General features: G+C 42.3%; 1 pseudogene; it reads left to right on the top strand.

Annotated features, from left to right (window-relative positions):
• Nucleotides 1-7723: 7723 nt before the first annotated feature.
• Nucleotides 7724-8493, top strand: LOC132688249 (large ribosomal subunit protein uL23 pseudogene; annotated as a pseudogene).
• The last annotated feature ends 18407 nt before the right edge of the window (nt 8494-26900 follow it).

Genomic DNA, 26900 nt, shown 5'->3' with positions numbered 1-26900 from the left:
AATGTCTTTAAGGTGCATCCACATCGTAGCCTGTGACAGGATTTTTCCCCTTTTTGAGTCAGGCCTACTGATATTTATTTATTTATTTATATTTGAGAGAGAGAGAGAGAGAGAGAGAGAGAGAGAGAGAGGGAATACACAAGTGAAGCAGGGGGTGGGGGGAATAGAGAAAGAATCTCAAGCAGAGTCCACACTCAGTGCAGAGCCCTACACAGGGCTCGATCCCACGACCCCGAGATCATGACTTAAGCTGAAATCAAGAGCTCGCCACTTAACTGACTGAGCCACTGAGGCGCCCCACGCCTACCGATTTTTAAAAAGATTTTTTAACGTTTATTTTTGAGAGAGTGAGAGCAGAGGAGGGACACAGAGAGAGAGAGAGAGAGAGAGAGAGAGATACAGAATCTGAAGCAGGCTCCAGGCTCTGAGCTGTCAGCACAGAGCCTGACACGGGGCTTGAACCCATGAGCTGTGAGATCATGACCTGAGCCGAAGTTGGTGCTGAACCAACTGAGCCACCCAGGTACCCCAAGGCCTACTGATTTTTAATCGAATGCTAGACCTTGTGAGGTCCCATTGTCAGGTCCCAAATGTTGTTGAATTCCTTTAAAGAGTGTGGGATTTTCTTCTAACAAACAGCTTGAAAGGATCAAATGGATCTCTAGTAGCTTAGCTGTTTTCCAGAACAAAGTACAGCAGTCTTTCGAGAAAGACAATATCTAGTCTCGTGTACTACAAGGCCTCTTTCCATGCTGGATTTTTTCCCAGCTCTGCGTGAGTGCCAATGACTATTCAGTCTACAAGTTCCAAATCAGATTTCTGGGGAAAAAAAAAAAAAAGAAAAAAGCTTCCTTAGGGGCACTAAGCAAAAGGCCAATTAAAAAAAAAATTTTAATGTTTATTTATATTTGAGACAGACAGAACGCAAGTGGGGGAGGGGCAAAGAGAGAAGGAGACAGAATCTGAAGCAGGCTCCAGGCTCCGAGCTGTCAGCACAGAGCCTGAAGCGGGGCTCCAACTCATGACCCATGAGATCATGACGTGACCCCAAAGTCGGACACTTAACCTACTGAACCACTCAGGTGCCCCCAAAGGCCAATTTTAAATATTGTATTGGTATCCACGAAGACTCAAGACACCATAAATCTAGAAACACAGTCCTAATTGGCTCATTCCTATTATAAGAAATGATATTTATCCTCCTAGTATAATATAAACTTCACTAGGATATTACTTCTCATATGGACATCAGGCTTATACTTGTCTACCACATTCTCATTTATTCTGTGTAACCTGAGTAATGGTTAGAGGTATCCAGATATTTTTTTTTTTTAATTTTTTTTTTCAACGTATTTTATTTTATTTTTGGGACAGAGAGAGACAGAGCATGAACGGGGGAGGGGCAGAGAGAGAGGGAGACACACAATCGGAAACAGGCTCCAGGCTCCGAGCCATCAGCCCAGAGCCTGACGCGGGGCTCGAACTCATGGACTGCGAGATCGTGACCTGGCTGAAGTCGGACGCTTAACCGACTGCGCCACCCAGGCGCCCCTAGAGGTATCCAGATATTTAAAACCACCACCCCTCTAGTCAATCATGCGTCCTAAAAGGGACATCCAGAAATTCCTAAAACAAAAGAAACACAAATTATTCTTCAAAGCTTCCAGAAGGGATCATCGGTTCTCATTTCCTGCACACTCCCCAAAATACAACGCCCACAAAGGGAACGAAACAACTAAAAAAGGTGTTCACACTTTCCTCTAACCTTCACCAAAGTCATAAAAGAGGACCCTTCTGTTCTGAAGGCCCAACAAACCAATCTAAATGCATCAGCTAACGTAGCCATGGCAATCCTGTAAGCTTTGATTTGCTCCTAGCCAGTCAAGGGGAGCTAACGCTAAAGCACATCTTGTGATACCTATGTAAGTGCTATGGGGCAAGTAGAAAGGTCCGTGATTGGCTAAAGGAAAAGACCTGACTCTCTAAAACAGACCCACTAGGTTGCGGGACCTATTGGCTTGGAGACCTATTACCAGCGTTAATAGTCATTTTGTTTGTGTTAATTGCCTATGTTACTGTCGATTTATATGTCCTGTCCAGAGTTGTGAGTTTTTTTTTTTATTAAAAAAAAGTTTTTTAATGTTTATTTATTTTTGAGAGAGAGAGAGAGAGACAGAGCGTGAGTCGGGGAGGGGCAGAGAGGGAGACGCAGAATCCGAAGCAGGCTCCAGGCTCTGAGCTGTCAGCACAGAGCCCGTCACGGGGCTCGAACCCTTGAGCTGTGAGATCATGACCTGAGCTGAAGTCGGATGCTTAAGTGACTGAGCCACCCAGGCGCCCCTGTCCTGCCCAGAGTTTTAAATGCTACTGCGTGGTCACTGTCACATCAGGTCCTACGACAGAGAGAAAAACAGAGATTGACCTTGGGTCAACTATGGAGTATGTTCGATGCACGGGCTTTTGATCTTAATCAACAACATCTTGACAAGAGTGAAAATCTAGACATCATGAATTCATGTCCTGGAGCCTGACGTCATCTGTCCTTGGCCAAAAGAGAAACTGAGAGGGGAAAAGCAGCCCCTGACATCTGGAACTGATCTAACAGTTGTAGCTAGATCTCAGCATGATCATGAGCCCGTCTGAGGCTCACAGCCAGGCCATTTTGTTCTGTTGGATGTAAGGACCTTCATAGACTTACCAGCCTCAGAGGTTACTCTGAGACCAGGGGTAAAAATGAAACAAAACAAAGCCGCTTCATAATTTCATCTAAGAACGGATGCAAATAAGGCCACCGTCCATCCCACGAAGTGCCCAATGATAAAACTGTCGCCGGCTTTTTTTTTTTTTAATTTTTTTTTTTTTTTACGTTTATTTATTTTTGAGACAGAGAGAGACAGAGCATGAACGGGGGAGGGGCAGAGAGAGAGGGAGACACAGAATCGGAAGCAGGCTCCAGGCTCTGAGCTGTCAGCCCAGAGCCCGACGCAGGGCTCGAACTCACGGACCGCGAGATCGTGACCTGAGCTGAAGTCGGATGCTCAACCGACTGAGCCACCCAGGCACCCCATGTTGCCGGCATTCTAATAGCACTCCATCTGGACCAAATCCATGGCTTCCTTGAACCGTTCACCAAATGACCCACCCAATGCCCAAATCCTGTAACAGGTTTTTTTTTTTTGCCTAGCACAGGGGCTGTGGAGCGGGCGTGGCCAGGGTTCTAGCTGGGCCACTTACCCGCTGTGTGCCCGTGTCCCATACACTGTTGCTCTCCCTGTCTCAGTTTCCCCAGATGCAAAAAAAAAACCTAGGAGCATTCTCTTTCAAAGGGAGCTGGCCACAAACAGGGACTGTTTACCATTCTTAACTGTTACTATCGTAAATCATCCCAAACACAGCTCAAGATCTGGGCTCCAGAGATGCAGATCTTCCCAGGAGGCCAAACTAATTTGGGCCCTGTAAGAGGACTGCAGCCGGCCGGGAGCATGCCTGTCTGCACTCAGCCCTGCCCACTGCCCCTCTGGTCCTTACCACTTCTTCCCTGGCATGAGCTGGGCGGAGTGGGTCAGATGGGAGCTGGGTCCAGGCGGTGGGGGTAGGGCAAGCTGTGCTGGCCACAGTCTTCAAGGGTTTAGGCACAGCACCTCGCCAGGCAGGGCCCCAAGTGTCACAGCCACTACTGCGGCTCCTTAAGCCATCCAAGTGGGCCAGGCTGGCTCAGGGCAGGCTCATTCTCCAAGTGAAGCAGAAAGGCTCACAGACCTATTTCCCCTCCATCTCCTGTAGAACTCAGCCAGCCTCCCCCGCTCCCCTCACACCTACCATGGATGGAAGCATTGCCGTTAGCTTTAATGTCTATATAGCCAACTCCTTCCTGAATCTAGAGATTATCTTCTAATTCCACAAGGGTGTGGCTTTTTATTATTTATTTATTTTTAATCTTTATTTATTTTTGAGAGAGAGAGCACGAGCAGGGGAGGGGCAGAGAGAGAGGGAGACACAGAATCCGAAGCAGGCCCCGGGCTCTGAGCCATCAGCACAGGGCCTGACGCGGGGCTCGAACTCACGAACCGTGAGATCGTGACCTGAGCCCAAGTCGGACGCTCAACCGACTGAGCCACCCAGGCTCCCCAAGGGTGCGGCTTTTTTAAAGAAAGAGGTGGTCAGACCTCACCTTCTACTGAGGGCTGAGCCCTGTCTGTAACCCACCCTCCCTCAGCAGAAGAGAGGGGATTGCAGCAGACATCTCCTCCCAGCCCAGCCCTGTATCCTTTCCCCACGATGCAGCAATGGATTGAGAGTTGCAATTCACGCAACACCCTTTAACATTTCTTTTTCAGTTAAAAAATCTATTTATTTTTATGGTGGTAAGATCCACATAACACAAGCTTGACCATTTTAACTCTCAGTGTACAATTCTGTGGCATTGAGTACATTCACGTTCTCGTGCAGACATCACCGCCATCCATCTCCAGGACTTTTCTCATGATCTCACACAGAAACTTCAGACCCATTAAATCATATCTTCCCATCCTTCCCTCTCCCCCAGCCCCTGGTGACCACCACCCTCCCTTTTGTCTCTATGAATCTGATTATTCTAGGTACTCATATAAGTGGAATCAGACAGTATTCATTCTTTTGTGTCTAGCTTATTTCACTTAGCATAATGTTCTCAAGGGTCATCCCTGTTCTACCACGTGTCAAAATCAAATTCCTGTTTATGGCCTAATAATATTCCATTGTCGGGGCACCTGGGTGGCTCAGTCGGTTAAGCGTCTGACTTGGGCTCAGGTCACGATCTCGTGGTCCGTGAGTTCGAGCCCCGCGTCAGGCTCTGTGCTGACGGCTCGGAGCGCAGAGCCTGCTTCGGATTCTGTGTCTCCCTCTCTCTCTGCCCCTCCCTCGCTCATGCTCTGTCTCTGTCTCTCAATAATAAATAAATGTTAAAAAATTAAAAAAAAATAATATTCCATCGTGTGTATATACGTATTTGTTTCTCCGTTCATTTGTGGGTGGGTATTTGACATTTCCACCTGTTGTTGGTAATGCTGCTATGAATATCGTATATTAATTTTGTATTTAATGTTCTCAGGAACCACCATTTTGTCTGTAGTCAGCAGTGTTCTCCATTCCCACCAGCGGTGCACAAGGGATTCAACTATTCCAAACCCTTGGCAGCCCTGTGTTTTTGTTTTGTTTTGTTTTGTTTACTAATAGCCATTCTCATAGGTTGTAATGATATTTCACTGTGATCTTCATTTTGCATCCCCCTAATGATTAATGATGCTGGGCATCTTTTCATAGGCTTATTGGCCATTCATACATCTTCTTTGGAGAAGAGTTCTTTATGTATTCTAGATACTAGACCTTTATCAAATATATGATTTGTAAATGTTTTTTCTCCTGCTATAAGTTGTCCTTGCCCTTTCTTAATGGTGTCCTTTGATGCATAGACATTTTTAATTTTTATGGAGTCCAATTTATCTGTGTTTCTTTTGTTACTTGTGCTTTTGGTGTTATATAGGAATCAACTGCTAAATCCAAAGTCGTGAAGATTCACCCCTATGTTTTCTCCTAAAAGTTTCATGGATTCAGCTCTTATATGTTGATCATCGATTTAAAACTTAATTTGTAAATCAGTTAAGGGAAAAGAGTAGATGAAATATGCATTTATATAATTTTTTATGATTAGAGATACCTTTATCAGTTCTGTTTGTGTGTGTGTGTGTGTGTGTGTGTGTGTATGAATTCCCATCTGAGTTTAGTTGCTTTCAGCCTGAAGAATATTCTTCAGTATGTCTTTTTTTTTTATTTTATTTTTTTTATTTTTTTAATTTTTTTTTTTCAACGTTTTTTATTTATTTTTGGGACAGAGAGAGACAGAGCATGAACGGGGGAGGGGCAGAGAGAGAGGGAGACACAGAATCGGAAACAGGCTCCAGGCTCCGAGCCATCAGCCCAGAGCCTGACGCGGGGCTCGAACTCACGGACCGCGAGATCGTGACCTGGCTGAAGTCGGACGCTTAACCAACTGCGCCACCCAGGCGCCCCGTCTTTTTTTTTTTAATGCTGATTTGTTTTTGATAGAGAAAGAGAGAGTGCGCACAAGCAGGGGAGGGGCAGACACAGAGGGAGTCAGAGAATCCAAAGCAGGCTCCAGGCTCTGAGCCGTCAGCACAGAGCCCAATGAGGGGCTTGAAATCATAGACTCTGAGACCATGACCTGAGCCAAAGTCGGATGCTCAACTGACTGAGCCACGCAGGCAACCCCCCACCATTTGATTCTTGCATATAATTTCTTTTTTTTTTTTTTTAATGTTTATTTATCTATTTTGAGTGAGAGAGAGCAGGCATGTGCAAGAGGGGGAGAAGCAGAGAGAGAGAGAGAGAGAGAGAGAGAGAATCCCAAGCAGGCTCTGAACTGTCAGCATGGAGCCCGATGCGGGGCTTAAACTCACAAACCCGTGAGTTCAACCTGAGCCAAAGTCGACAGTCTGGATGCTTAACAGACCAAGCCACCCAAGGGCCCTGAACACAGAATTTTCACATATGTCATTAAGGAAAGGTCTACACATATCCCACCATACTAGTGTTAAACACAGAGACATGCTACACAGAATCTAAATACACTGGACTCTGTTAAACACCAAGTTTTAACACATACTGTTAAGCAAGTACATCCGTGAAACAGCACAACTAAATACAGTGTTTCACAAAGCTATTACACACCATGCCCTGTTAAACGCAGCGTTCGCACATATCTCAACAAAGCAATTCATTCGTGCACCACCCAGTGCTAAAAACACTGCTTCACAGAGGAATCATATACTGAATCAATCGCACGCCTCGCTCTTAAAAGCCAAGTTGCAGCACGTGTCACTGAACAAAAGGTGCATGTGCCACACGGCACTAACCACAGTGTATCAGAGACAGCACTGTACCGAATCACGGACACACCTATCGTGTTTAGCAACTTGCGACGGATGTATACCTTTCTTGGGGGCGCATGCTTAAAGTGTTTTAAAAATAGAGTACGGGAGCGCCTGGGTGGCTCGGTGGGTAAAGCGTCCGACTTTGGCGCAGGTCGTGATCTTGTGTCTCATGGGTTCGGGCCCCACATCGGGCACTGGGCTGAAAGCTCGGAGCCCGGAGCCTCCTTCGGATTCCGTGTCTCCCTCTCCCTCTGCCCCACCCCCTCTCACACTCTGTCTCTGTCTGTCTCTAAAATAAGTAAACATTGAAAAAATTAAAAGGAAAAACTATCCTATGATCTAGAAACCATTATTTAAATAAATAAATAAATTATATATATGTGTGTATATATATGCATATATATATATATATAAAGCTTGGGTACATGATTGATTCCAGAAAGTGAAGTCTCTGTGAAAAACTGCTTAGAAATGCATGGTGCAGGTCACCAACTGACGCATGTTGGCATTGGAATAATAGGCCAGCGCGTGTGATTTATTCCTTGGAGGGACATCCCTGTAAAAGAGCGTGTTTATGCACATACTCCTTTCCAGGAGTGGAAACTTTGCAGAACAGAGCTGGGGGCCTGAATATTTCGTATACGACGTCTGCCTGATGCATTCTGTGGAGCCCTGTGTGGTACATTTGCTCCTGACCTCGTGCCATACGTTGAAACTCTTCACACAAGTACGACAGGTGGTGACCGGCTTGGTACATAGATGTCCGTGTGAAAGGATGCGTGTGACACGGTGTGCGTGTGTACTCATTTCTTTATCGCCATATATTGAGACTCTGTTCATCAGAGCTCTGTGCGTGACCGATTCAGTACAGCGATGACTGAATCGCTGTGTTCAGTTCTCTGTCACGCATGTCCCTTGCTGACATCTGTTGAGACTCTGTCCTGCCAGAACTAGGTGCATGTTTTCTTTGTCGTGGTGAAGTCTCTGGGAACCATTATGATTAAGAATTGGTGCATCATGGCCCTTTCAGGAGGATGGAACTGAAAGAGAAGGAGGAAGCCCTTGCCCTTCCCAAAGCCAAAGCCCGCAAAGGCTTTGAAAGCCGAGAAAGCTGTGCTGAAAGGTGTCCAAAGTCACATACGAACAAGAAGATCCGCATCCACATTCCGAAGGCAGCCCAAATAGCCTCCAAAGAGCACCCCCAGGAGAAACAAGCTTGACCGCTATGCCATCACCAAGTTCCCCCTGACTTCCGAGTCAGCCATGAAGAAAATAGAAAAACACAGCACACTTGTGTTCATTGGGGACGTCCAGGGCAACAAGCACCCGATCAAACAGGCTACGAAGAAGTTCTAGGACGCTGACGTGGCCAAGGTCAACACGCTGATCCGGCCCGATGGAGAGAAGAAGGCATATGTTCGGCTGACTCCTGACTATGATGCTTTGGACGTTGCCAGCAAAATTGGGATCATCTGAGCTAAGCCCAGCTGGCTAAATCTAAATATAAATTTTTCAACATATAAAAAAAGAATTTATGCATCATTTACTCCTCTTTAGTGACGTTAGCACACGGTTGTGTGTGCACTCTGTTTTTAGTGATCAGAGTTGGCACTCTGCGTTTGAAGGACTAGGTGCATGAATGATGAAATATAGTGATATCCACCGTGTTTAACATGGTGTGACTCGCGTATTTTGTCATTTGCGACATGTGTCGAAACTCAGTGTTTTTCTAAAAATTTTTAAATGTTTTTTATTTATTTTTGAGAGAGAGACAGAGACAGAGTGCAGTGGGGGAGGGGCAGAGAGAGAGGGAGACACGGAATCCGAAGCAGGCGCCGGGCTCCGAGCGGTCAGCACAGAGCCGGACGCAGGGCTCGAACCCATGAGCTGTGAGATCATGACCCAAGCCAAAGTTGGATGCTTAACCAACTGAGCCACGCAGGCGCCCTGAGACTCCATGTTTGAAAGAGCTCTGGGAGAGGTTGAGTCAGTGCAGTGACATCTCTGTGAATTTCTGGTTAGCAGGTGTTCTTTCCTCTCTTATTGGTATGCGTGGAAACCATCCCACCGGAGCTGGGTGCATAGTTGACTCAGAACAGCGATGTCGTGGAGAAATGTTTAGCATATGGGCTCTTTGGCTTAGTGCCATGGATTGAAACCTGTGTCCCGCAAGCCCCCTCTGGAATAAAGTCAGCCTAACGACCTCTCTTCTAAAGCTTGTTTTACCGTTTAGCCGTGGTGTCATAGGTGTCCAACTTTCTCTAGTTGCCTATGTGGAAACAGTGTCTAACTGAGCTCTTTGCAGAATTGATGCAAGGGTGATAGATCTGTGAAACACTGTGTTTTGGAGAGGGTGGGGGGTTGCTCTGTTTTTAGTAACATGTAACTAAAATATTCTTTACTTAGTATGTAGTGTGTTACTATCTAAGTCACAAAACTCTGCATCTGAGCCCGCACGTGATTGAATCAGTACCATGTCAGGGAAGCGCTGTGTTTAGCAGCCTGAGCTGCCTGGGCTTCTTCTCTTGTTCCCTGGTTCTATTTAAAAATTGAGATATAGGGGCGCCTGGGTGGCTCAGTTGGTTAGGCGACCGACTCCGGCTCGGGTCATGATCTCACACTCTGTGAGTTCAAGCCCTGCATCGGGCTCTGGGCTGACAGCTCAGAGCCTGGAGCCTGCTTCACATTCTGTGTCTCCCTCCTCTCTACCCCTCCCCTGCTCACACTCTGTGTCTCTGTCTCTCAATAATAAATAAACATTTGAAAAAAAAAATTTTAATAAAAAAATAAAATAAAATAAAAATTGCGATATAGGGGTGCCTGGGTGGCTCAGGCGGTTAAGCGTCCGACTTCAGCTCAGATCATGATCTCACAGTTTGTGAGTTCGAGCCCCCCCATTGGGCTCTCTGCTGTCGGTGCAGAGCCTGTTTTGGATCCTCTGTTCCCCTGTCTCTCTGCTTCCCCTGCTCACGCTCTCTCTCTCTCTCTCAAAAATCAACATTAAAAAAAAGATATACCCTCTTAGCAGCTTTCACATATATAATACAGTATGTTAACTATAGTCATTATGCTGCATATTACATCTCTAAGGCTTATTTATTTTTAACCGGGAGTTGTGCAATCTTTTGACCATCTTCCCCCATTTTGAACATTTCCTACCACTCACCTCTGGCAATCACCAATCTGTTCTCTGTATCTATGGACTCAGTTTTTGTTTTTTTGTTGTGTGTGTGTTTTTATTTTATTTTATTTTAATTTTATTTTATTTTTTATTTTTATCATGTTCTTTTTTTTTATTTTTTTTAAATTTACATCCAAGTTTAGTTAGCATATAGTGCAACAATGATTTCAGGAGTAGATTCCTTAATGCCCTTACCCATTTAGCCCACGCCCCCTCCCAAAACCTTCCAGTAACCCTTTGTTTGCTCTCCATATTTAATTTTCTTTTTTAAATAATTTTTTTAATGTTTATTTATTTTTGAGACAGAGAGAGACAGAGCGTGAGTGGGGGAGGGGCAGAGAGAGAGGGAGACACAGAATCTGAAGCAGGCTCCAGGCTCTGAGCTGTCAGCACAGAGTCCGACACAGGGCTCGGACTCATAAACCTAGAGATCATGACCTGAGCCAAAGTCGGACGCTCAACTGACTGAGCCACACAGGTGCCCCATCCATATTTAAGTTTCTTATGTTTTGTCTCCCTCTCTGTTTTCATATTATTTTTGTTTCCCTTCCCTTATGTTCATCTGTTTTGTATCTTAAATTCTTCATACCAGTGGAGTCATATGATATTTATCTTTCTCTGATTGACTAATTTTGCTTAGCTTAATACCCTCTAGTTTCATCCACATAGTTGCAAACGGCAAGATTTCATTCTTTTTGATTCTTGAGTAATACTCCATTGTATATATATATATACCGCATCTTCTTTATCCATTCATCCATCGATGGGCATTTGGGCTCTTTCCATACTTTGGCTATTGTTGATACTGCTGCTGTAAACATTGGGGTGCATGTGTCCCTTCAAAACAGCATACCTGTATCCCTTGGATAAATACCTAGTAGTGCAGTTGTGGGTCATAGGGTAGTTCTATTTTTAATTTTTTGAGGAACCTCCATACTGTTTTCCAGAGTGGCTGCACCAGTTTGCATTCCCACCAGCAGAGCAAGAGGGTTCCTTTTTCTCCACATCCTCACCAACATCTTTTGTTGCCTAAGTTGTTGATGTTAGCCATTCTGACAGGTGTGAAGTATATCATTACTGTTTTGACTTACATTTCCCTAATGAGGAGTGATGTTGACCATTTCTTCATGTGTCAGTCGGCCATCTGGATGTCTTCTTTGGAGAAGTGTCTATTCATGTCTTTTGCCCATTTCTCCACTGGATTATTTGTTTTTTGGGTCTTGAGTTTGAGAAGTTCTTTATAGATTTTGGATACTAACCCTTTATCTGATATGTCATTTGTGAATATCTTCTCCCATTCCATCAGTTGCCTTTTAGTTTTGCTGATTGTTTCCTTCTCTATGCAGAAGCTTTTTATTTTGATGAGGTCCCAATAGTTCATTTTTGCTTTTGTTTCCCTTGCCTCCGGAGATGTGTTGAGTAAGAAGTTGCTGAGGCCAAGGTCAAAGAGGTTGTTGCCTGCTTTCTCCTCGAGCATTTCGATGGCTTCCTGTCTTACATTGAGGTCTTTCATGCATTTTGAGTTTATTTTTGTGTATGATGTAAGAAAGTGGTCCAGGTTCATTCTCCTGCATGTCGCTGTCCAGTTTTCCCAGCACCACTTGCCGAAGAGACTGTCATTGTTCCATTGGATATTCTTTCCTGCTTTGTCAACGATCTGTTGGCCATACGTTTGTGGGTCCATTTCTGGGTTCTGTATTCTGTTCCATTGATCTGAGTGTCTGTTCTTGTGCCAGTACCATACTGTCTTGATGATTACAGCTTTGTAATACAGCTCTAAGTCCGGGATTGTGATGCTTCCTGCTTTGGTTTTCTTTTTCAAGATTGTTTTGGCTATTCAGGGTCTTTTATGGTTCCATACAAAGTTTAGGATTGTTTGTTCTAGTTCTATGAAGAATGCTAGTGTTATTTTGATAGGTATTGCATTGAATATATAGATTGCTTTGGGTAGTATTGACATTTTAACAATATTTGTTCTTTAACAATATTTGTTCTTCCTATCCAGGAGCATGGAATCGTTTTCCTTTTTTTTTTTGTGTCTTCTTCGATTTCTTTCATAAGCTTTCTATAGTTTTCAGTGTAGAGATTTTTCACCTCTTTGGTTCGATTTATTCCTAGGTATTTTATGGGTTTTGGTGCAATTGTAAATGGGATCAATTCCTTGATTTTTCTTTCTGTTGCTTCATTGTTGGTGTATAGGAATGCAACCAATTTCTGTGCATTGATTTTATATCCTGTAACTTGGCTGAATTCATGGATCAGTTATAGCAGTTTTTTGGTGGAATCTTTTGGGTTTTCCACATACAGTATCATGTCATCTGCAAAGAGTGAAAGTTTGACCTCCTCCTGGCCAATTTGGATGCCATTTATTTCTTTGTGTTGTCTGACCTGTCTTGTTCCTGACCTTAGGGGGAAAGCTCTCAGTTTTTCTCCATTGAGGATATTAGCATTATATGGCGTTTATGATCTTATGATCTTATGATCTCAAGGTATGATCCTTCTATCCCTACTTTCTTGAGGGTTTTTATCAAGAAAGATGTTGTATTTTATCAAATGCTTGCTCTGCATCTGTTGAGAGGATCTTGTGGTTCTTGTCCTTTCTTTTATTGATGTGATGAATCACATTGATTGTTTTGCGGATATTGAACCAGCCCTGCATCCCAGGTATAAATCCCACTTGGTCGTGGTGAATAATTCTTTTAATGTATTGTTGGATCCAGTTGGCTAGTATCTTCTTGAGGATTTTTGCATCCATGGTCATCAGGGAAAATGGTCTATAGTTCTCCTTTTTAGTGGGGTCTTTGTCTGATTTTGGAATCAAGGTAATGCTGGCCTCATAGAAAGAATTTGGAAGTTTCCCTTACATTTCTATTTTTTGGAACAGCTTCAAGAGAATAGGTGTTAACTCTTCCTTAAATGTTTGGTAGAATTCCCCTGGAAAGCCATCTGGCCCTGGACTCTTATTTTTGGGGAGATTTTTTATTACTAATTCGATTTCTTTACGGGTTTTGGGTCTGTTTAAATTCTCTGTTTCTTCCTGTTTCTGTTTTGGTAGTTTATATGTTTCTAGGAATTTGTCCTTTCTTCCAGATTGTCCATTTTATTGGCATATAATTGCTCATAATATTCTCTTATTACTGTTTTTATTTCTGCTGTGTTGGTTGTGATCTCTTCTCTTTCATTCTTGATTTTATTTATTTGGGTCCTTTCCTTTTTCTTGTTGATCCAACTAGCTAGTGGTTTATCAATTTTGTTAATTCTTTCAAAGAACCAGCTTCTGGTTTCATTGATCTGTTCTACTATTTTTTTTTTGGTTTCGATAGTATTGATTTCTGCTCTAATATATTTATTATTTCCGGTATTCTTCTGGTTTTGGGTTTTATTTGCTGTTCTTTTTCCAGCTCTTTAAGGTGTAAGGCTAGGTTGTGTACCTAGACCTTTCTTTCTTCTTTAGGAAGGCCTGGATTGCCATATACTTTCCTCTTATGACTGCCTTTGCTGCATCCCAGAGGTTTTGGACTGTGGTGGTATCATTTTCATTGGCTTCCATGTACTTTTTAATTTCCTCTTTAACTTCTTGGTTAACCCATTCATTCTTTAGTAGGATGTTCTTTAGTCTCCAAGTATTTGTTACCTTTCCAAATTTTTTCTTGTGGTTGATTTCAAGTTTCACAGCATTGTGTTCTGAAAATATGCATGGTATGATTTTTATCTTTTCATACGTGTTGAGGCTGATTTGTGCCTCAGTATGTGATCTGTTCTGGAGAATGTTCCATGTACACTGGAGAAGAATGTATATTCCGTTGCTCTAGGATAAAATGTTCTGAATAGATCTGTTAAGTCCATCTGGTCCAGTGTGTCATTCAAAGCCATTGTTTCCTTGTTGATTTTCTGTTTAGATGATCTGTCAATTGTTGTAAGTGGGGTGGTGAAGTCCCCTACTATTATGGTATTATTATCAATGAGTTTCTTTATGTTTATGATTAATTGATTTATATATTTGGGTGCCTCCACATTTGGAGCAGAAATGTTTACAACTGTTAGATCTTCTTGGTGGATAGACTCCTTAATTATGATATAATGCCCTTCTTCATCTCTTGTTACAGTCTTTATTTTAAAGTCTAGATTGTCTGATATAAGTATGGCTACTCCAGCTTTCGTTTGTCAATCATTAGCGTGATAGATGGTTCTCCACCCCCTTACTTTCAATCTCAAGGTGTCTTTAGGTCTAAAGTGGGTCTCTTGTAAAGAGCATATAGATGGATCTTGTTTTCTTATCCATTCTATTACCCTATGTCTTTTGATTGGAGCATTTAGTCCATTGACGTTTAGAGTAAGTACTGAAAGATATTAATTTATTGCCATTATGTTTCTTGTAGAGTTGGAGTTTCTGGTGGTGTTCTCTGGTCCTTTCTAGTCTTTGTTGCTTTTGGTCTTTTCTTTTCTTTTCTTTTCTTTTTTCTTTTTTCATCTTTTCTTCCCTCAGAGAATCCCCCTTAACGTTTCTTGCAGGGCTGGTTTAGTGGTCATGAACTCTTTTAATTTTTGTTTGTCTGGGAAAGTTTTCATCTCTCCTTCTATTTTGAATGACAGCCTTGTTGGATAAAGAATTCTTGGCTGCAAATTTTTCTGATTCAGCACATTGAATATATCCTGCCACTCTTTTCTGGCCTGCCAAGTTTCTGTGGGTAGGTTTGCTGCAAACCTGATCTGTCTTCCCTTATAGGTTAAGGACTTTTTTCCCTTGCTGCTTTCATAATTCTTTCCTTGCCTGAGTATTTTGTGAATTTGATTATGATATGCCTTGTTGATGGTAGGTTTTTGTTTAATCTAATGGAAGTCCTCTGTGCTTCCTGGATTTTGATGTCTGTGTCTTTCCCCAGGTTAGGAAAGTTTTCCACTATGATTTCCTCACATAACCCTTCTACCCCTTTTTCTGTCTTCATCTTCTGGGACCCCTCTGATTCTGATGTTGTTCTTTTTTAATGGGTCACTGATTTCTCTAATTCTTAAATCATGCTATTTTGCTTTAGTTTACCTCTTTTTTTTCTGCTTCATTATTCTCCATAAGTTTGTCCTCTATATCGTTGATTCACTGCTCTGCCCCATCCATCTTTGCCGCTGTGGCATCCATTCGAGATTGCAGCTCAGTTATAGCATTTTTTATTCCATCCTGTGTAAGTTTTACTTGCTTTATCTCTGCAGAAAGGGATTGTAATCTATTTTTTACCCCAGCCAGTATTCTTATTATCGTGATTCTAAATTCTGGTTCAAACATCTTGCTTGTATCTGTGTTGATTAAGTCCCTGGCTGTCTTTTCTCCCTGCTCTTTCTTTTGGAGTGAATTCCTTTGTTTTCATCATTTTGAAGGAAGAAAAGGAATAAGGTAAAAAAAATTAAAAAATTAAAAACAACACACACACAAAATCAAATAAATGATGCTAGATGCTAGGTGTGTTTTGGATCGGGTGTCAAAAGAAGCTTAATAGATTAGAGAAAAAAGGTGGGGGGGGAATAAAACGTTTGAAAACTTGAAAAAATGAATACAATAAAATAGAATAAAATGAAATGTTGGAAGTAAAATAGAATTTGAAAAATTTACAAACAAGTAAAAAATATAATAGAAAAAATAAAAATATTTTTAATAAAAATTGAAAATAAAAATAAATTTTTTCTCTTTCTGTATTCAAGAAAAAGAAAAGAAATGAAAAAGAGAAAAAAGAAAATTGCATAGATGGATCAGCAAACAGACTGAAATATGATTGAAATTACTTCGTTTTCCCTTAGAAGTCAAACTATGAAGCACTTTAAAGTGCTAAAGTGCTAAAGCACCTAAGCAGGTGGAGAGACTTGTGTTCCTGAAGAATGAGGTTTGCCCAGTTGGCCGGGGCTTAGCGTAATGGCTCCGTTCTCCACTAGATGGCGCTGCTCAGCTTACTGGGGTGGATTGTTGTGGTGCATCGTAGGTGCTTATGTGCATGCATGGGAGCGGTGAAAATGGCGTCACCCAGCTACCCAGTCTCTAGTATCAGAACTCTGACCAGCAATCAGGCACCCGTCTTTTGTCTTTGGCTTCCGTCCACTCCCCACTTTTACACAGTCCTTGACCAAGCTGTCAGGTTGCCAGGTGGCCCCACCCTCCTGAGTTTTATCTCAGATGCGGCTGTGTTTCCCGACCCCTCACTTCTGAGGAACTGTGGCTTTAACCCGCTCAGACCCTCTGTGGGAGGGTCTCACTGAGCAATGGCCAGGTGCCTGCCGCATCCAGGACCTTTTGAGGGACCGTGCTGCTGCCGAGGCCCAGAGACTGCAGCCAGGTGCCAGCCCACCCCAGAAAAAGTTCACGCGATCATGTAGCAGCAGCGGTTCCGGGATTATGGAGAATCACAACACACATCTGGTGCCAGGCTTCACCCTTAATGACCTTGTCCAGCACCAGTGAATGTGGTTGTTCTCCGGGGTCTGCTGGCCCGAGGACACCTAGACCTCACTCTCCACTCTTGGGGATTCGCCCTTCCCACCAGAGCACCACCAGGTATTGAGCTGCGGAGTTTCAGACTCTGCGCTCCCCCTGTTTATAGAGTCTTCATGGAATTTAAACCCTCTCCTTCCTTTGTCCTGTTTTAGTTCAGTCTCTGTGGCTGTTTCCACTTTCCCACTTTCTCTCCAGCTGCTTTTGGTGGGGGGTGCTTTTCTTGTACTCTTCCCCCGTCTCCACCCTCTCTCCACAAGCAAAAACAGCTCCCTGCCCTCTGTGGCTTCGCTCTCTCCCAGTTCACCTCTCCATGCCACGTGCCTGCTGAATTCTGTGGTTCAGGTTGTGCAGATTGTTGTGTTAATCCTCAGATCAGTTTTCTAGGTGTGCAGGATGGCTTAGTGTTGATCTGGTTGTATCTCATGGACGCAAGATGCAAAAAAAAAAAAAAAAAAACAAAACTTCCATGCTGTTCTTCCATCTTGGCTTCTCCCCCTGTGTGTGTGTGTTTCAGGATTCCACATATAGGTGAGATCATACAGTATGTGGCTTTCTCTGTCTGACTTATATCGCTTAGCATAATGCCCTCAAGGTCCATCCATGTTGTTGCAAGTGGCAGGATTTCCTTTTTTGATGGCTGAATAATATTTCATTGTATGCACATGTGTGCGTATGTCACATTTTCTTTATTCATTTATCCATCGATGGACACTTAGGTTGTTTCCATATCTTGGCTATTGTAAATAATGCTGCAATGAACATGGATGTACAGATATCTTTTTCTTTTAAGTTTTTTTTTTAATGTTTATTTATTTTTGAGAGAGAGAGAGAGAGAGACAAAGCACAAATGGGGAGGGTCAGAGAGAGACAGAGACACAGAATCGGAAGCAGGCTCCAGGCTCTGAGCTATCAGCACAGAACCTGATGTGGGGCTTGAACCCATCTTCACCAACACTTATTTACATCTTTTCTCTACATCTTCACCAACACTTATCTCTTGTCTTTTTGACTCTAGCCATTCTAATAGGTATGGTGGTCTATCTCACTGGGGGGTTTATTTGCATTTCATTGACGATCAGTGATGTTGAACAGCTTTTCATGTACCTATTGGCCATTGGCAGGTCTTCTTTGGAAAATCTATTCTGATCCTCTGGCCATTTTTTAAAAATTGGTTTGATTTTTTTCCTTTTTCTTTTTCTTTCTTTCTTCTTCTTCTTCTTCTTTTTCTTCTTCTTCTTCTTCTTCTTCTTCTTCTTCTTCTGGCTATTGAGTTGTATGAATTCTTTATATATTTTGTATATTAACCCCTTATCAGATAGACAGTTTGCAACTATTTTCTCCCCATTTGGGAGGTTGCTTTTTCATTTCTTGATGATTTCCTTTGCTGTGCAGAAATATGCTCATTCTTTATTGAAAAACGTTGAAGCTCTGTGTTACCAGAGCTAGGTATGTGACTGATTCAGCATGGTGATGTCCCCGTGAAACCCTGTGTTTAGCATTATACAGTGCATGTGGCCCTTTCTTTGATAACATCTGATGAAACTGTTTTTTACGCTAGTCACGTGCGTGTCGTCCTCAGTAGAGTGGTGTCTCTGTGAAAAGCTTTATGCTTAAGATTGTGTGGTGCCTGGAGTCCTTTCTTGAGGAATAGCTGTTGTATATTGTAGTAACATAGCTCTGTGTTGTTATTTACTTAGCATAGTGATGTCTCTGAGTTTAGGCTTTTGTGGTGTGTGGGCTTCTTTCTTTAGGGTGACATAATGAAACTCTATTAAAAGAGCTCAGTGCGTATGTGTGCACGGGTACGGATATAGAATCAATATGGAACCAGCATATTGAGTCCATATGGTGCTGACGCTATGTGGTGCATATAATTTCATCTCGAGTGACATAAGTTAAAACACTGCGCTTCATCTATCTTGATGCACGATCAATTCAGTATGGTGCTCTGGGACACACAGTGGTTAGTACTGAGTGGTTGCAAAGAGTCCTTTCTATAGTCACATATATTGAAACTCATGTTCAACAGATCTCCATGAGGGATCTGTGTCTGGGCCTATGTGATGCATGTGCTACCTTCGTAAAAAAAAAAAAAAAAATATGTTTATTTTGTTTTTGAGAGAGAGAGACAGAGAGACAGAGTGCGAGTAGAGGAGGGTCAGAGAGAGAGGGAGACACAGAATCCAAAGCAGGCTCCAGGCTCCGAGCTGGCGGCACAGAGCCCGGCGCGAGGTTCGAACTCACGGACTGTGAGATCATGACCTGAGCTGAAGTCGGTTGCTCAACCGAGTCACACGGGTGCCCCTATATGTGCTACTTTTTAATGACATATGTTGAAGGTGCATTTAAAAGAAGGTGGTGTTGGATTGAGTCAGTATAGAAATGTGTGTTTGTAATACTGTTTAGCACTCTGTGGTCCACATGCTCTGGTTTTAGTGACATATGTTTAAACTACACACTTAGCTCCGCCAGGAGCATGGTTGATTCAGTAGAATGATGTCTCTTTGAAAGACCGTGTATAGTACTGAAATGTGCAAGCACTCTTTTCTCTAGTAACATATGTTGAAATTCTGTGTGAAAGAAAGGCATCACTTAACAGAATCTCTCGTGCACCGACATCTGATAAACCCCAAGTTTCAACATACGTCACTAAAGGGAAAGATACGCACGCCATTGATTGCTAACCATGGTGCGTCACAGAGACGTCATCAATCATGCACACAGAGCTTTTAAAACAGAGTTCGGGGGGTGCCTGGGTGGCTCAGTTGGTTGAGCATTTGACTCTTGATTTCAGCTCAGGTCATGATCCCAGGGCCGTGAGATCGAGCCCCGTGTTGGGCTTTGTGCTGAGCAAGGATCCTGCTTAAGATTCTCTCTCTCTTTCTCTCTCCCTCTGCCCCTCTCCCCCACTCACATGTTCTCTCTCTCTAAAATAAAATAAAATAAAATAAAATAAAATAAAATAAAATAAAATATAAATAAATAAAACCAGAGTTCAAAAATATGTCTCAAAAGAAAGGAACGGATGTGCCTGTGTCACACATTGCCAAGCATGTTTTGTTTTGTTTTTTTTTTTCAGAGACATTACATTACCGGATGAATCAGGAAATTAGTCTTATAAAACCCAAAGTTTCGAAGCATGTCACTAAATGTAGACTACATGCATGACACAGTGCTAAACAAAGTGATTCAAAGAGGGATGTCACTTCACTGAAAACAAAATCACTTGCTCCCTATTGAATGCACAGCTTCGACATCACTAAAAAGGAAGTTCAGACACCATACCCTGCCAAAGAAAAGTTTTCAGAGACATCACTACTGAATCAGTCACGCCCCTAGTTCTGTGATTTCAACATAAGGTCACCAACAATGGCGTCCTCCACCACACGGTGCTGAGCAGTGTTTCACAGTGACTTCCCCATAGGTGGCTTCCCTTCACCTCGCTTGTTTATAGGGTCCCAACACGTGCCACAAGGAAAGGAGTGCATACATCACACAGTGACAACAAACACGCTATTAGGGTTAGGATTTTTGTTGGATACAGGCGTTCGAGGACACATCTGTCAAATCACTAGCTGACAACTGAGCCAGTGGAAAGAGACTCCTTTGACCACACGTGACCAAAAAATGCAGTCTTTGCAAAACTAACTTAGAAAAGTCATTAAACAATCAATCAACTATAACCTGTAGCAAGCAGCAAAAACAGACCCTGAGGGTGGGGAATCTGATTTCCAGAGTTACCTACTGTAAGAGTCAAATGTCTAGTTATCAGCAAAAACGACAAAGAAACAAAGTAAGACTTACATATAGGAAAAAAAAAAAAGAAACTGTTGTTGAAGAAACACAGACATTGGGCTTATTATACAAAGCCTTTAACATTTTTTTAATGTTTATTTATTTTTGAGAGAGAGAGAAAGAGAGACAGAGCACGAGTGGAGAAGGGGCAGAGAGAGAGGGAGACACAGAATCCGAACCAGGCTCCAGGCTCTGAGCTGTCAGCACAGAGCCTGACACAGAGCTCAAACTCATGAACTGTGAGATCATGACCTGAGCTGAAGTGGGATGCTTAACTGACTGAGCCACCCAGGCGCCCCTACAAAGCCTTTAAATAAACTGTCTTAAACATGCTCAAAGGGCTAAAAGAAACCACTAGAAAAGCACTAAAGGAAACCAGGAGAATAATGTCTCAACAAGCAGAAAATATCATAAAGAGGTAGAAATTATTAAAAGGATCCGCATGGAATTAGTATTTTTGCATCTTGGGGGTAGATAGTTCGTAACGCAATTGCTGGATTGTAGGGTAGTTCTATTGTTAATTTTTTGAAGAACCTCCATACTGTTTTCCAGAGTGGTTGCACCACTTTGCATTCCCAACAGTGCAAGAGGATTCCCCTTTCTCTGGAGTCTCCCTAACACCGGTCCTTCCTTGTTTTGTTGATTTTAGCCATTCTGACAGGTGTGAGGTGATATCTCCTTGTGGTTTTGATTTGCATTTCCCTGATGATGAGTGATGTTGAGCATCTATTCATGTGTCTGTTGGCCGTCTGGATGTCTTCTTTGGGGAAATGTCTGTTCACGTCTTCTGCCCATTTTTAAATCGGATTATTCATTTTTGGGGTGTTGAGTTTTGGAAGTTCTTTATGTACGTTGCGTGTTAACCTCATTAGATATATCATTTGCAAATATCTTCTCACATTCTGTAGGTTGCCTTTTAGTTTTGTTGATCGTTTCTGTCACTGTGCAGAAGCTTTGTATTTTGATGTCCCGATAGTTTATTTTTGCTTTTGTTTCCCTCGCCTCCGGAGATATATATAGAAAGAGGTTTCAATGGCCAATGTCAAAAAAGTTACTGCCTGTGTTTTTCTGTAGGATTATTATGGTTTTGAGTCACATATATAGGTCGTTAATCCATTTTGTATTTATTTTCGTATATGGTGTAAGAAAGCCGTCCAGTTTTTCTTTTGCTTGTAGCTGTCCGGTATTCCCAACACCATTTGAAGAGACTTTTGCTTTACCATTGGATATTCTTTCCTGCTTTGTCAAAGATTCATTGACCACCCTACAACCCAGCAACTACACTACTAGGTATTTACCCAAAGAATAAAAAACTATTCATTCAAAGGGATACATGCAACCCGATGTTTATAGCAGCAGCATCAACAACAGCCAAATTATGGAAACAGCCCAAGTGTCCGTCAACTGATGAATGGGTAAAGATGATGAGGTACACACACACACACACACACACACACACACACACTGGAATATTACTCAGCCTTAAAAAAGAAAGTCTTGCCATTTGCAACATGCATGGTGCTAGGGAGTATTGTGCTAAGCAAAATAAGTCAGTCAGCAAAAGAAAAATACCGTATGATCTCATTTATATGTGGAATTTAAGAAACAAAACAAATGGGCAAAGGGAGAGACAGAGAGAAACCAAGAAACAGACTCTTAACTATAGATAACAAACTCATGGTTACCAGACAGGAGGTTGGGGGGTGGGGACAGGTGAAACAGGTGATGGGGATTAAGGGTGCACACGTGTTGAGCCCTGGATGTTGTACAGAATCACCGAATCACTAGATTAGACACCTGAAACTATATTACACTGTATGTTAACTAACTGGAAATTAAAAACTTAAAAAAAAAAAAAAGATTCACATAGAAATTTTGGAGCTGAATAGTGCGATAACTGAAACAAAAATTCCCCAGAGTGCTTCAACTCCAGCTTGAGTATAAAAGAACCAGCAAACTTGAAGATAGGCCCCCTGAAATGATCCACTCTGAAGAGCAGAAAGGAAAAATAATGAGGAAAAATGAACAGCACCAAGGGAGTAGATGACAGTGTCAAGAGGCCCCAGGGACCGATCCTTCCAAAGAAACACCACACCAACCCACCAACAAACCAAAAATGGGCAAGAGCAGTCAGTATCAACTTTGTCAGCTCTGGAAAATGGCCAAAGGCCTAGCACAACCTTGGTTGTGATGGCTTACGGAGGACAGGCTGACCGAAGCACACGAAGAGAGTTTGGGCGCATTTCTAATCTCTTCTTGCTCTATAGGGACACCAGTGATATGGGGTTAGTTGCCCCCCATATTCTTTAAAGAGCTTATCTCCAATACCGTCGTATTCTCAGGTACTGGAGGTTAGGAATTTAATGCATGAGTTTTAGGGGCATAGAAGTCAGCCCACGACAATCTTCTAAATGATTTGTACTTGTCTGTGTTCATATGTCTGGAATTCCCCTGACATACTGCTCGAAGAGCCTTGCTTTTATTTCCCTAACTCAGAACTCTCTTAGGGTGTGGAAATGATTACATAGAAAGGCATCCCTCAAAAACATTGAAAGACAAGGGGGCAATTTGCGGCTGCCCGTGGCACAAGATAACACTCAAGGCCAAAAACCTGGGAGGAAAAATGGGCAGTCAGGGACTTCCGGTAATAATGGCTCTGAGTGACTGGGGAAAGATCTGAGAAGACCACCATTTTCACTTCTGGCTGATCTGTAGGCTTCCCATTAGCAAGAAGTAAAGACTCAGGCAGAGCTGTAGACAGCTAGGCTAAGCTCTGAAGGAGCGCCCCCAACACAGAGCCAATCTGCTAAATACAGAGACAGTGTTTTCTTTTTCCTCTTTTCTCTCCCGATGCTGAAGGAAATCTCTGTCAACCAACTAACTGGACTCACTAAAGGCACAGTCCTTTCAGAGACTCTATACAACAAGAAACTACATCCTTTACAAAAATGGTTTAGAAAGATTCCTTAAAAAAAACCAAACAACTCCAAGCAATAGAGAGATAAGGGGATCTGATTTCTGGAGTTACCACATTATAATATCCAAAAAGTTCCATTTTCAGCAAAAAAAAAAAAAAAAAAATTTTTTTTGATTAAAAAAATGACAAAGCCTGTAAAGGAAGCAGAAATTATGGACCATTCCTAGGTCCATGCACAGGTTAAAAAAAAAAAAATTAATAGAAACTGTCCCTGAGGAAACGCAGACATTGGACTTACTAGACAAAGATTTTAGATTATTTGTCTTAAATATGTTCAAAGGGCTACATGGAATCAAGGACAAAAAAGCAAAGGAGACAATAGAGAGTATCATTAAATGGGTGGAAAATTTTAAAAAGGAATAGGGATTTTGGATCTGGAAGTACAATAACTGAAATTTAAAAATTCAGTACGGTATTTCAACACCAGGTTTAAGCAGGCAGAAGAAAGAATCACAAAACTTGATAGCTCAATTGAAATTATCCAGGTTGAGGTGCAGAAAGAAAAAGAATGAAGAAAAATGAGCAGAGCCTAAGAGATCTATGAGCTCCGACATACAAACAATGGGATTCCCAGAGGAAGATGGGCAGAAAGGAACAGAGAAACTACGTGGAGAGTGGCCTAACTTCGCAAATTTGATAACACACATGAATCTACACATTCTAGAAGCTCAACAAACTTCCAAGAAGGATAAAGTCAAAGAGATCCACACGGAGATACATTATAATCAAACTGTCAAATGCCAAAGACAAAAAGCAAATCTTGGCAGCAAGAGAAAGTGACGACTCATCATATACAAGAGATCCTCGATAATATATTTTTTAATTTTTTTTGATGTTTATTTATTTTTGAGAGAGAAACAGAGCGTGACTGGGTTAGGGGCAGAGAGAGAAGGAGACACAGGATCAGAAGCAGGCTCCAGGCTCTGAGCTGTCAGCACAGAGCCCGACGCGGGGCTTGAACTCACGAACCGTGGGTTCATGACCTGAGCCGAAGTAGGACGCTTAACCGACTGAGCCACCCAGGCGCCCCAAGATCCTTGATAATGTTAACATTTAATTTCTCATCAGAGTCCACAGAGATCACAAGGCAGTGGAAAGACAGTCAAAGTGCTGAAAGTTAAACATACCAACCAAGAATTCCACATCTGGTAAAACCATCCTTTAAAAAGGAGAAATTAAGGGGTGCCTGGGTGACTTGGTCAGTTACACGTCCGACTTTGGCTCAGGGCATGATCTCACGGTTCATGAGTTTAAGCCCCACATTGGGCTCGGTGCTGACAGTGTGGAGCCTGCTTGGGATTCTGTCTCCCTCTTTCTCTGACCTTCCCCCACTTGCTCTCTCTCTCTCTCTCACAAAATAAATAAAAATAAACTTTAAAAAGGAGAAATTAAGACATTCCTGGAAGAACAGAAAGTGAGGGAGTTGGTCACTAGCAAACATGCCCTACAAGAAAACCTATGAGGATACTTCAGGCTGAAAAGAAAGGAAATTAGACAGCAATTCAAAGTCATATTGTTGCATCCACACGACTCCTGAAACAGAATGCTAAGGGCACCAGTGACAGTCACAGCAAAGTTTATTGCAACGAGAGGCAAGGCCGACCGATCGGGACCAACACTCTTGATCAGAGTGCGGCCTCGAACAGCCGGAGTACAGAGTTTTTATAGCCGACCACATCGTCTTATCATCACCTGGGAACAGAACAAAGAAATAGTTCCCAGATGGGGGTGGAAACAGTTCAGACCTTCTGTGGTTAAGCCGCAACCAGTTGACCCCCTTGACCCTGCCTCCAGCGCCACTTTTTCAAAGTTCTCAACATGCCCTTACCCCAATCCAATCAAACACTAATCCAGTTGATTTCCCTTGAACTTTTGTCCCCTTGATTGATAGGACAAGGCTGTTATCTCTTAACCTACAGTGTCAAAACAAAGCTGTTATTTCCCAAGGCTACAGGTTAGCCCTACACTACAATTTAACCCTTACAATATGAAGAAAACAGTAACACTGGGGAAGGAGGGGGGAGAAAAGGTAATATTAAAAACTATGATTGTATTTTGGTTTGTAACTCCTCTTTTTTTTCCTGGATGATTGAAGAGAAAAGGGGAACTGACACCAATCTTTCTCAAACTCTCTGAATAACACTGAAGATTAGGAAACACATCCTCATACTATGATAACCTGATACAAAAGCCAGACAAAGACATCGCAAGAAAATAAACCACAGGCAAATGTCCCCTATGAATACTAGTCAACCAAATACTAGTCAACCAAATCCAGCATCACATTAATAGGACTGTATATCATGACCAGTGATATTTATCCCAGAAATGCAAGGATGGTTCGCATATGAAAATTCATCAATGTAATACACCATATCAATAGAATGAAGGTTTTAAATATACGATCATCTCGATTGATGCAGAAAGACATTGACAAACTCCAAAACTCTTTCATGATAAAATCATGCTATAAACTCTAAATAGAAAGGAATATCCTCAACCTGATACAGACATAGATGAAAAACCCCAAGCTAACATAATCAAGCCGAAGGAAAGAAAGTTTATCCTCTGAGATCAGGAACAAGACAAGGATGCCCATTTTTTGCCACGCCTCTCAATGTTCTCCTGGGCAGCTCCAGTCAGAGCGGTTCGGCAAGATCAGTAAATTAAAACCATCCATATTGGAAAGTAAGAGGTAAAATTATTGCCACTTGCAGATAACATGAACTTATATATAGAAAATCTTAGTGAATCCACAGAAAGACTACTGAATCTAATCAATGTAACAAAGATGTACAACTACGAGATGAATAGAGAGAAATCGGTTGTGTTTCTATACAATTACAATGAATAATCCTCAAAAGAAAGTAAGAAAACAATTGCACTTGCAATAATATTTAAAAGAATGAAATACATAGGAATAAATTTAACCAAGGAGGTGTAAGACTCGTACAACCAAAAAGTACGGAACGGCGCCGAAAAAAATCAAAGAAGACGTAAATAAGTGGAAGGACACCCTCTGTTCATGGAGGGGAACCCTTAACGTTAAGATGTCGCTACCCCCAGTGAGACATTGACTCGGTGCCTTGGTCCTTTCTTGCAAAAATGGAAAGGCAGACTGTAAAATTCATAGGGATCCCTGTGTATTTTTCAGGATCACGGGGCACAGGCTGTCCCTACACAGGGCCAGGACTCATTGGCCAGTGTATGGGTGACAGTCACAGATAACTGGTGAGCAAGACTTCTGAAGGGTTATGAGAGCAAGGTGGGGGTGTGGTGGTTTGCTCCCTAATGAAAGCAGCTTAAAAACTTAAAAAGGGGAACATGTATATGAAGAAAAACATAATAGACATGACAGTGTGAGGAACTCCGTGGGCCCACTTTCCAGTGAAACTAGTGAAAATTGGAAAAGTACAGCCATTTAAAGTCTCTAGAAATGGTCGGGGGACATATTCACTCAAGAAGATCTACTACAGTTGAGTAAGAATGCCAAACAGTGGTGGTGTTTGAATCAGGGCTCACTCACTTCCTACTCCCTCCCAG

Source organism: Panthera onca, chromosome E1, assembly GCF_046562875.1.
Source record: "Panthera onca isolate mPanOnc1 chromosome E1, mPanOnc1 haplotype 2, whole genome shotgun sequence".
NCBI lineage: Eukaryota > Metazoa > Chordata > Mammalia > Carnivora > Felidae > Panthera > Panthera onca.
This window is presented reverse-complemented; position numbering and strand designations above follow the sequence as displayed.